This window comes from Eretmochelys imbricata, chromosome 16 (assembly GCF_965152235.1).
Source record: "Eretmochelys imbricata isolate rEreImb1 chromosome 16, rEreImb1.hap1, whole genome shotgun sequence".
Classification (NCBI taxonomy): Eukaryota; Metazoa; Chordata; order Testudines; family Cheloniidae; genus Eretmochelys; species Eretmochelys imbricata.
In genome coordinates, this window is record NC_135587.1 from 9,782,236 (window position 1) to 9,792,393 (window position 10,158).

The 10,158-nt window shown below is 51.8% G+C and overlaps 1 protein-coding gene across 1 annotated transcript in view; it reads right to left on the minus strand.

Moving 5' to 3' along the window:
- AKNA (AT-hook transcription factor) overlaps positions 1-2,250 on the minus strand; it is a 55,609-nt gene extending 53,359 nt beyond the window's left edge. Inside the window, exon 1 of the mRNA XM_077836072.1 lies at positions 2,193-2,250. The gene's annotated coding sequence lies outside the window, so the exon portion shown is untranslated. The remainder of the gene's footprint in view (positions 1-2,192) is intronic.
- Between the last annotated feature and the right edge of the window lie 7,908 nt (positions 2,251-10,158).

Here is a 10,158-nt window from a genome sequence, read left to right on the forward strand (position 1 = left end):
TTAGCACACCCATGCCCCTGGAAAAACTCAGATTGGCTTCCTTAATCAAAACGTTCCCCTCAATCACAACACACACACACACACGTTTGTTCCTAGAGGTTGGCCTCTGACCCGGGCTGCATGGTAGGTTACAGCAAGGCTGCTCAAGGACTCTGGGTGGAACACTAGGCTATGGCTGATGTAGCTATGAGTCAGTGAGCACAAAGGGGCTAACTGATTTTACTTGCAATTAGCTATAATCAGCTTTGGTGCTAAGATCACATTGGTAGCAACGGAGGGGCAGAGGGAGTGCCTTGTGATACTGCAGCTTTGGACTGGGAAGTAGCGACTGTATTAGCTGGATCGGTAAACTGGAGGTGGGATCCCTGCTGGACGACTGCTGGTTGCTTGGGCTACTGGTGGTGAAAAGCTTAGACGAATCCTACTAAAAGGAGTGTCAGTTGCAAAGGATCCTGGGAGCACAGAAATGACCACAGCAGATCAGATGAACGGTCCATCTCATCCAGTATCCAGCCTGACAGTGGCCAGCTGCAGATGGTCAGAAAAGTGCCAGAAACCTGACAGGGGACAATTATGCAGTGGGCTGCCTACAGCCGGAGCATTGTGCCTGTATCAATGTGACCCTAGCAATTGATCATAGCCGTAGAAAAGAGGCACAGGGCATTTAATTCAGACAAGTGGTCATTGAGAGCCCAGTTCTGCCAACCTCACTCGCGCCAAGTCGTGCTTTGTTCCAGGAGTAACCCAACGATTTCAATGCGGCCAACCCTGGTATTACTCATGGTGAGCAAGGGGGACAGAATCAGGCCCCAAAGCATTGTGGACCATGGGAGGGGGAGGAGGAGGGAAATCCATCCAACTTGGACATCCGAACACCCCCACCGAGGAGCTGGTTGAGTCTTTTTGGACTTGGATCCGCTCCAAGATGCTCAGTGTTCCACGGCGATTCGACCCCTTGTCTCTACTGCTGGAAACAGCAGAACTGGAGCCAGGAGCCTGGGCAGGCAAGGGATTCTCAGCATCTACAAGTAACTGACGCTCCAGCCTGGGACAGGGCAGCCCAGAGGCAGGAAGAGGAACAAAACCTCCAATGCAAAGCTCAGACCAAGAAGAAACTCCCCCCCCGCCCCCCAAGTTCGACAAACCTCACAGCAGCCCAGTTACCCAAAACCTGCCAGGATGAACCTGCTCCCTACGAAGACTCTTCCCCTCTCCTCACACCCCTAAAGAGACAGATCTTAAAGCCACTTGTATTCAGCACCATGATAATGATAACTTCAGCGACAGGGGCTACTTGCTGCCTTCTGAACAGGTCTTAGAAAATCTGCTACCTGCCCACTCTGCCTGTCTGTGCTGCTGTTAGCGGAAGCCTCCCCACGTAACGTGTATTAGTGACCCAAGTTTCAAAAGGTGCTGAGCAAGTCAGGTGCTGAGCACTTCTGAAAAATCAGCCCATACATACCCTCCTCTTTGGCAGAGCTAGGCTGAAACCAACCCCGCCGGATCAAATCGTCCCCACCCCAGACTTCCGGGCGGACTCCAGCTCGGGTCAAACATGAGCCTTGGGAACAAACTTGGCGCGAGTTTGGACCTGGATCCACCCTTTGAGGTTCAGGCCTGTCTGACTCGCTTAGCCACAGCCTAGGCAACAGCTATAAACAAAGCTGTGATCACCGCAGCACTCAGACCGGGCGGCCTCTTGCTTCACACGCGCCCCCCGCACGCTGCAGGAAATCCCCACCGAGGCAAAACAGAGCAACAGAAAGTCTCGCTGCTTTGGGGCAGCGGCGACATTAACTGTCGGGCTCAGGAGACACCAGACGGCCAGGGGAGCAAGGCAGAGCGCCCAGACGGGGAGTGGAAGAAGCAGCATCAGAGCTGGATACCGTGGTGACAACACCACTCGAAATGCTGGGGCCATGGTGCCTGGGCTTCCCTTTGCCCGGCCTCCACACGGCCTGGCGTGCCCACCCCACACTGCATCCTGCTGCCTTCTGGCCTCTCTAGCCTGCGCCAGCCTCTGTTTCCCCCTCCGCTCTGCTGTCCGGAAACTGGGCTCTGAGCAAAGACCCCAGATATTCCAACCCTCCAGCTGGCGAAGTGCCCGACATCCGGAGAGCAGAGGGGCTGCCCAGTTGCCGGCAATCCTGGGGGAGCCGAAGCAGTGTGGTTGGAAGGTTAGATACACTCACCTGCTGCTTTCTGCCTTCTCCCTTAGCCGTTATAGGAGCCACTTTCCACACCCCCGAGCGCAGCCTGGCTCCCTGCTTTGGGTCCTCCGAGCCGTGCAGCCCTGCGGAGCTCAGATCACCTCTTTCCTAAAGTCTCTCTGTCTCTCTCCCTCCAGCTCTCAGGCGCTCCTGGCTCCTCTCCAGCCTGTGCTGTCAGACTGAGGAGCCTCTCCCCACGCGCTCCCTCCCCGCCCCCAATCTCGCTTTCGAAGGCAGAAGCAGGAAGCGTGCAGGCAGATTTCCTACAAGTTTTCACGTGTGTGTGTGTGCAGACAAAACTTCTTAACCCCATCGAGCCCTGCAGGCTGGCACAAGCCCCGTGTGTCCAGACGCTTCATCCCACCATCCTCACCTCTTCCTGCAGCCATACTATAATCCCTTCCAGGGATTCTGTCTTAGCTGCAGCTTTAAAATGGATCCACTATCTCTGGTGAATTTAGCGCTGGACTCTAACCTCTGGAGCCCACTATCCACAGAGCAGGGGCAGCGGTAGGGCAAGCTCCTTCCATGCTGCTCGGCCAACGCGCCACTTCTAGGGGCGAGGGCGGCATTCAGTGCCCACTGTGCATTCAGTCCTTGGCTGATACTGCACAAAGACGCCTATCTACATATCTCCAAAGAGGGGCACCTGGTGAGAAAACTGGGGCCACACCTACAGTATGACAGGGCTGGGAGATGTCTCGGAGGTGTAGAGTGGGGAAAGCGACCGATGCTAAGAAACCAGGGACCATCCCTCCTAACCAGGGTTTGGCAGATATGAGATTAGCTTGTGTGATGTGGTCACCTCTGCTGGGAACTGAATGGCGAGCTACCAACTCGTGTCATTGAATGAATCGGACGGTAACAGCCTTTGGTCGCTAATGACCTCCCTTTGGGGATATTCACAGAGGGACATCCCTCCTTTGTAAAATGCTCGTGCTGACTTGAGCTGGCTTTGAAGATTTCGCTCCTCCCATATTGCAGTATCTGAGGTTCCTCTTTTGGTGTCGCGGGTTCCTTCTGCCCTCATGTCTATGAAGCTGCATCTTGTTGGGGTCTCTGTTTCTACAGCCCCCCCAACACTACAGCATCTCACTAGCACACATAGATGTATCCTCACCATACCCCCGGGGAGGGAAGTATCCTCCTCCCCATTTCGTGGATGGGGAAGCGAGGAACCCAAGGTCACACAGAAAGTCTGCGGCAGACGACTTGGCCCCAGATCTCCTGACAGCTAGTTCTTGTGTTTTGACCACAAGACCATGCCTCTTCCTACATTACTCCGCGCTGCCTCTTCCACAGTGGGGTGCAGGCAGCTGATCTGTGTTGACAAGGACTGCACTCCGCCAGTCCGTTCTGCCCCAGGGGACGGGAGGAGGAATATGACACACACCAGAATGAAGGGATAGTCGGAGCTGTGCAAAACTTAATAAGCAGCTCTGTGTTCTGACCCATGTGTTTCAAAAAAAGTCAAGAAAATAGAATACAAATTCCCCATGCAAGGCCAACATTGGCAACATCCTTGGGAGCCTGCAATAGGACCCTTTCCATAAGACGGTTTGGCCCCCGCACAAACTATTGTCAGGGGCATCTAGGCAGAGAACTGTTGCATGGAGGCTCATCACCCGAGACTATCTTTTTTTAGCAGTAAAAGGCCTACTTAGGGAGACTGCATGGTCTAGTGGATACAGCACTGGACAGGGATTCATGAGACCTGGGGTTCCAGTTCCACCTCTACACGGACCTGCTGGGTGACCCTGGGCAAGTCGCTTTTCCACTCCGTGCCTCAGTTTCCCCTCTCACCCTTTGTCTGTCTTGTCTATTTAGACTGTAAACTCCTGGGGGCAGGGACTCCCTTTCTCCCTGTTTGTATAGCCCCAGCACAATGTGGTTCTGATCTTGCTGGGGAACCTCCAGGTGCCACTGCAACACAAAAATTCATCAGCGTAATACTGTGGCTGGGTCAGGGGCCGTTAACAGGATGCAGAGTGTTTCACCATTAGGTTGCCAGTTCAAGTACAATCCAGGCTGGTCGTGCCAAGGGCTTTAGTGCTCCCAGGCGCTGAACGGCCACACCACCAGCTGAAAGCAACAGGTGCTCTCTGGTTGTTTGGTGGTCGAGGAGAAAAGGGCGGCTGCTCTCAGTCTGTGGCCGTCCCATTGTTTACTCTACCTGTGTGTTACAACCCTTCCCTCCACGCTGCGACTGTCTTGTCTATTTAGATTCGCAGCTCTTCGGGGCGAGGCCTGTCTGGCTATTCAGCGTTTGTCCAGCGCCTAGCACAACGGGACCCCATTCTTGGTTGGGCTTTAGGCACTACCATAATCAATCGGATTAGCTCAATGGGTGTCCTAGTGGATGGCGGTCCATATGACCGCTGTGGGAAGTCTGAGCAGGGAGGCAGAGGGGGGCTGAATTAGACTGAAGACTGAACCGCCTCTCCCACCCGCAAGAGGTAAGGGCATCACGTCAGGACCAAGGCCCATGGGTGAGACTGCGTGGGAGAAACCTTGCCCTGCTGCTGACAATGCTGCAGACGCTTCATGGATAAGGCAAGGAGATGCCTTCGAAGGACTGTAGACGGAGGATTCCAGCGTCCAGGACTGCTGGGTCAGCACCTTTCCCCAGCAATACACTCATGCAGGTGACATCACGTGCACACAGAGTATTTGAAACAACAGGAGAGTCACGCAGAGGGAGAAGAGGCTGGCTTTCAAACAGCACGCTCCTAGACCTGGGTTTGGAAGCAGCCTCCAGACAGCATCACACACAGCGATGACTAAGGACCGACGTTCTTCTCCTTCACACTTGCTGCTTCTAAGCAAAGGCGACCCTAGAGTTTGGCATCAAAGCATGCCAGCTTCTCCCTGGGGGAGAAGGTGATAGCAGGCCCCAGTGGCAGGTAGGAGACCCCAGGCTCTGGACTAGAGGCTAAGGAGAGAGACGTGCCACAGGCATGGAGAGGTAACGGGATACAATTGTAGACAAGTCTCTGATTGTTCAGGATCTGGGCATGAGCTGACTCCTGCAGTTGTCTCCCCATCACCCGTTACCATTTGGTAGGACTGCCAGGGGTGCCGACACCTCCCCAGCAGGATGCAAGGTGACAACATCATTTAGCGGCTGCCCAGGGCACAGGGGAAAGACAGGAACGATGCATGCTATTTTCTGCACAACAAGCATTCAGCGTCCATGGCAATACCACCAGCATCTTGCAGTATGGGCCCACCCAAGTCTTTCGATTGACATCTAAGGGTGCTGGATTGAGCCCCGGAAGAGGAAAAGGAACTTGAGAACCCGTAGTGCCGACGACTGGGCTCAGAAAGAGAAGGGAAGGGAGGGGCTGCAATGTGGGAATGAATTAGAGAAGGGCAAAGTGGCGCTGGCAAAATAAAAACTGAGCCCAACCTTCAGCCCAAAACGAAGCCCACAGGATGCAAGAGAGGCTGTTTCTTTGTATTTCGGATCGCCAGGAACATCCAAACGCTCAGAGCCACCCCCTGCTCCCCGACACCCAGCTCTGCAGTCCCCAGAGATTCGGAGGTGCCGAGAAGCTGCCAAACTCTCTGGCGATGATCCAAGCTGAGCCACTGAGGCTTGCCCATTTCTGGAACAAATATTTGCATTTAAATGCAGCTCAGCGCCTCGGGCAGAGAGAAGCAGGGCTGGTCTCGCAGCTCTGTGGCCTGAGCAGCCCCGGTACTTGAGAGCCCTGTATAATTACACACAATGGGGAGCAGAGAAGAGAGGGGTAATCATCGCTCCCCGGAACAGCAGTGCTGTAATTGGCATGCTGGGGGCGTGTTATGTGCTGGCATATTCATGAGAGGGTAATTAAGCTCTTACTGTGTAATTAGCGAGGAGGAGGAGGAGGAGGAGGAGGAGATTTGCCAACCCTCTGCAGTAACTGAAACCTCTGCATGGACTGGAATGTGCTTTGATTTGCTGTGGCCAGGACTAGGAGAGAGGCTGCTCTAGAACAGAGGGGAACAGACCCAATACTTCCAGCCACTGCTTCCTAGGCAGGGGCCGGGCAAAGTGGGCTCAAGGTCATCCCCCAAGTCTGTGCCACGTTGTGATGTGACCATAGAAAGATTGGTCCAATGCTCGAGGCACTAGCCTGAGGCTCTTGAGACTTGGGTTTGATTCCTTGATCTGCCACAGAGCTGGGCAAGTCACTTGGTCTTTCTGTGCCTCAGTTTCCTATCTGTAAAATGGGGATAAACAGCACTACCTTATCTCAGGGGTATTGTAAGGATAAATACATTCAGGAGTGTAAGGTGCTCAAATACTCCAGTGACGGGAACCCTACAAACACCTAAGACAGATGGAGATCACTCCTGCTGTATCTTTGAATGGGGACACACCCTTGTTCTTCATCATCATCCTTTACATCCACTGTGGGCCAGACGCCCCAAGAGATGTAGTCATGATGGCAGTGGGCACCCTGCTAGCCTCCGCTCTTCACTGCATAGGGGAGCTACTCAACCTTTTCCCTTTCACAACCAAAGACATGCCAAGGAGCTGGTACCCTCCCAGATCGGGCCAGCTTTGGAGATGGAGCCCCAGCCACACTGTGTTTGTGTTGGAGTGAAAGGATACAGAGCCTGGTCCAAAGCCCACTGATGTCAAGGGAAAGAGTCAAAGGGCTTTGGATCAGCCCCATTAGGCTGGATGGAGTGGACAGAGGAACTTGCGAACAAGTCAAAGGGAACTGCGAGGGGTCTGATAGCTCAAGCTGAATGCCAAAGGGCAGGACGTTGCTCGTTCTGGGCCTAATCCCTGAATTCTGTACACACACAGAACTCCCAGCAGTGTTGGGCATGCCAGAAATTCAGGATCAGGTCTCTTGGGGACTTAACGATGCGGCTTCAGGCTCAGTCTGGCACCGGAACTCATTATGACTCTTTGTTTTCATGTTTTTTCCATTCATTTTTTTTAAATCTTCTCAACAAATACAAATGCCACCCAATGCAAGTTGTGACTAGGGAGGGTGATCCCAGAAAGAGCGTGCCATGTCCTTCATTGGAGCAGAATGCAATTCCCAAACAGTCCCAATGCATCACAGAGCACATGTGGCAACTCCAGTTCAGAGGAATCCTCTGTTCACAGTGACATTATTTTGACTTCCCCCTTATTCTAATTATTATTGTGAACGATCTGTACTGCGGTAGCACCAATGAGCCCCAGTCGATGGTCTACATAATACTTAGGGATGGTCTAGATAATACTTAATTTTGCCTTGAGTGCAGGGGACTGGACTATAAGACCTCTCGAGGTCCCTTCCAGTCCTATGATTCTATGAAAAAAGATGCTCCTGGCCTCTAAGAACTTGTAATCTATAATGCCTGGTCTCCACAGGGAAAAGTGACTGCATTTAGGTCAGGCATAGCCCACATGTACTAGCTAAGCCCAAACTAAATGCACACTTTCCCCCCCAACCTACAAATATAACCCGTGCACGGCCCTGAATCTCTCTGGGTATGCCGTTCCGCTAGAAGCGAAGCTGCTCCAAATTTGGAGTTGCCGTAATCAAGTTCCACTGTATCCCAAAGCCAAAATAAACCCACTTGAAATAAAATCAAACCAGCTTAAAGAAACAGGCGTGTTAAGTACAGAACTCTTAGGAGTTATTGCTACAAAGGGCAAAGGATGCAGGACAATGAAACAATTCCATCAACGTTCTGGACAGGAACAATGTTTTTGATAGAGAAACGGAAGGAAATGACCGGGCATCGGGCAGGATACAAGCCCTGACATTGTTCGTGGGCGTTATTGTGCACACGTTAAAAGAGGGTTTAAAACAATTAATGTTTCCTACCAGTGTGGGTAACACACACCTGAGGTTGTTGCAATGAGAGAGCACAGAAGCTCTGAGGAGCGGGACCATTTGTTTATTGTGTCTGTGCAATGCCTAACCCAATGGGGCTGAGGTCTCTAGGCACTGCCATCATCCCAATCACTTGGGAAAATTCTCAGCTGATGGAGACCAGCGTAGCTCCAGCGACCTCAATGGCGTGAGTCTGATTTACACTGAAGATCTGGCCCCTAATTTGCTTTTTGACATTTATGTTAGTTTTTGCCCCAGTGGTATGGAACGGCGTCCCAGCACCATTTGTGGGAGCCAGTATGGTGTTCCAGTGCTTCTGATTACCGGGCTGCCATCTCTCCTTCTGGAGTGGGGAACCGGGTCACTAATCCTGTCATGCTTCTTCCCTTCCTTTGCCATTCATCCCCACACGCTCTCTCCAGACAATTGCATACCCCACTATGTCCTATAGACAACCCCTGGACATCCCTGAAACAGACTACCCGCAAAATCCCCCTCCCTCAGAAAGACGCCCACGATATCCCATAACAGATCCCCCCCCCATATCCTCTCACCCATACACTAAATCCCTCTCACCTAGAAGCTCATCCCGAACACTTCCCCATCACCAGATCTCTAGTTTACCCCATGTACCACAACCCCCAAACACACCCTCATCCATCCACAACCTCCCACCACACATACTCTACCAGCCTCCCCCCAGCATGCTCTCTTGCTGTCCACCTCCCTTCATCAGACCCATACCCTGCCACAGTCCTTGAAACTGAGTTCCCCACACTACTTTATGGGGGGCTAGAGCCCAGGACTCAACTGGTCAGTTTCACTTGTTCCCCTGCCCTAGCACAATGCTGCAACATCTGAGTTGCAAAAGGCCTTGCTAAAGGTCATGATTTTATTGAGAGTCTTGTGATACTCAGTGGTTTTCTGAAAGCCCCAGTTTCTGGAGTTCATGTTGTTTCGTGAGAATCTCAGCTTTCCTTTTATCAAATATGAAATTTCTGGCCCTCATGATTGCAGAGAAAAGCTTGAAAATGTAAACCCTTATATGCTCAAAAATCACATGGCAAACAAAAGATGTCCAACGTTTTTGTTGTTGTTTTGTTTGTTTGTTTAATCTCATGATTCTTTGAGTACCTAGGTTTGGCAATATTGCAAACAGAGAAAGATTAAAATTAATTAAAAAACCCTCTTTTTGTATGAATTCTTCTTGCAAACTTGTGTGTATTGACTTGGGTTTGGTAAAAGATGATTGTTTTACAAAACCTAACCTGAGAAGCAAATTTGCTCTTTCCTGCTAACCTAGAAGCAGATGATACATACAATCACAGTGACCTTTGGCTGAAACTCAAGAACAGTTTCTCACCACTTCTCCAGAACTTAAAATCAAAAGTCACTTCGAAGTGTGTGTGTGTGTGTGTGTGTGTGTGGAGGGGCGGGGAGAGAGGGGAATGATGGTCTCCAGTCCTGGACAGTGAGTGAAAATGAAAGAGACAGAAAGGACCAGAAGAAATGATCAGATTAGAGTAGACAGCCTGCCTCCCTTCCCTTTCTATGAGCGAAAGGGAAGCAGGTTAGGTTTCTTTGCTGCAGCCAAGAGAGTGATGGAAAGGGAACCACGACTGCTTGAGACAATAAATAACAAGTAGCAAAAGTATAACCTAAGAATCAGGAATCCTTCCAACCCCAGCGACCCTGAGGGCGACCACAGATGAGAGGGGCTAGGGAGCACGATCTGCCAGCCAAACAGGGCGTTGCTCAGCAGTCTGTGCGGGCATCACACACAGCATGACGCTGACAGCTGACTGAAAGGGGAAGTAATGGGAAGGGAAAGCGCCCTGCTCCCACTTTGAGAAATCAGCCTGGCTCTGCTCATCGGTATTATCCATCGCTGGTTGCAGGCTGCTTGCCCCCCCCACCACACACGGACAAAAGCCCCCTACTCCCGGCGTTCCCTTTGCTGAGCATGGCTTCAGCCGCTTTCTGGGAACTTGACCCAGCAGCACCCAGCTGGAGGCAGGCAAAGCTTGGCATGCTTTCAAGTGAGCACCAAGGCAATCGCTGCATTTACTGGCTCCTTTCTTGTCTGTGCCTCTGCTACTTTCGCCCCCTTTTCTGTT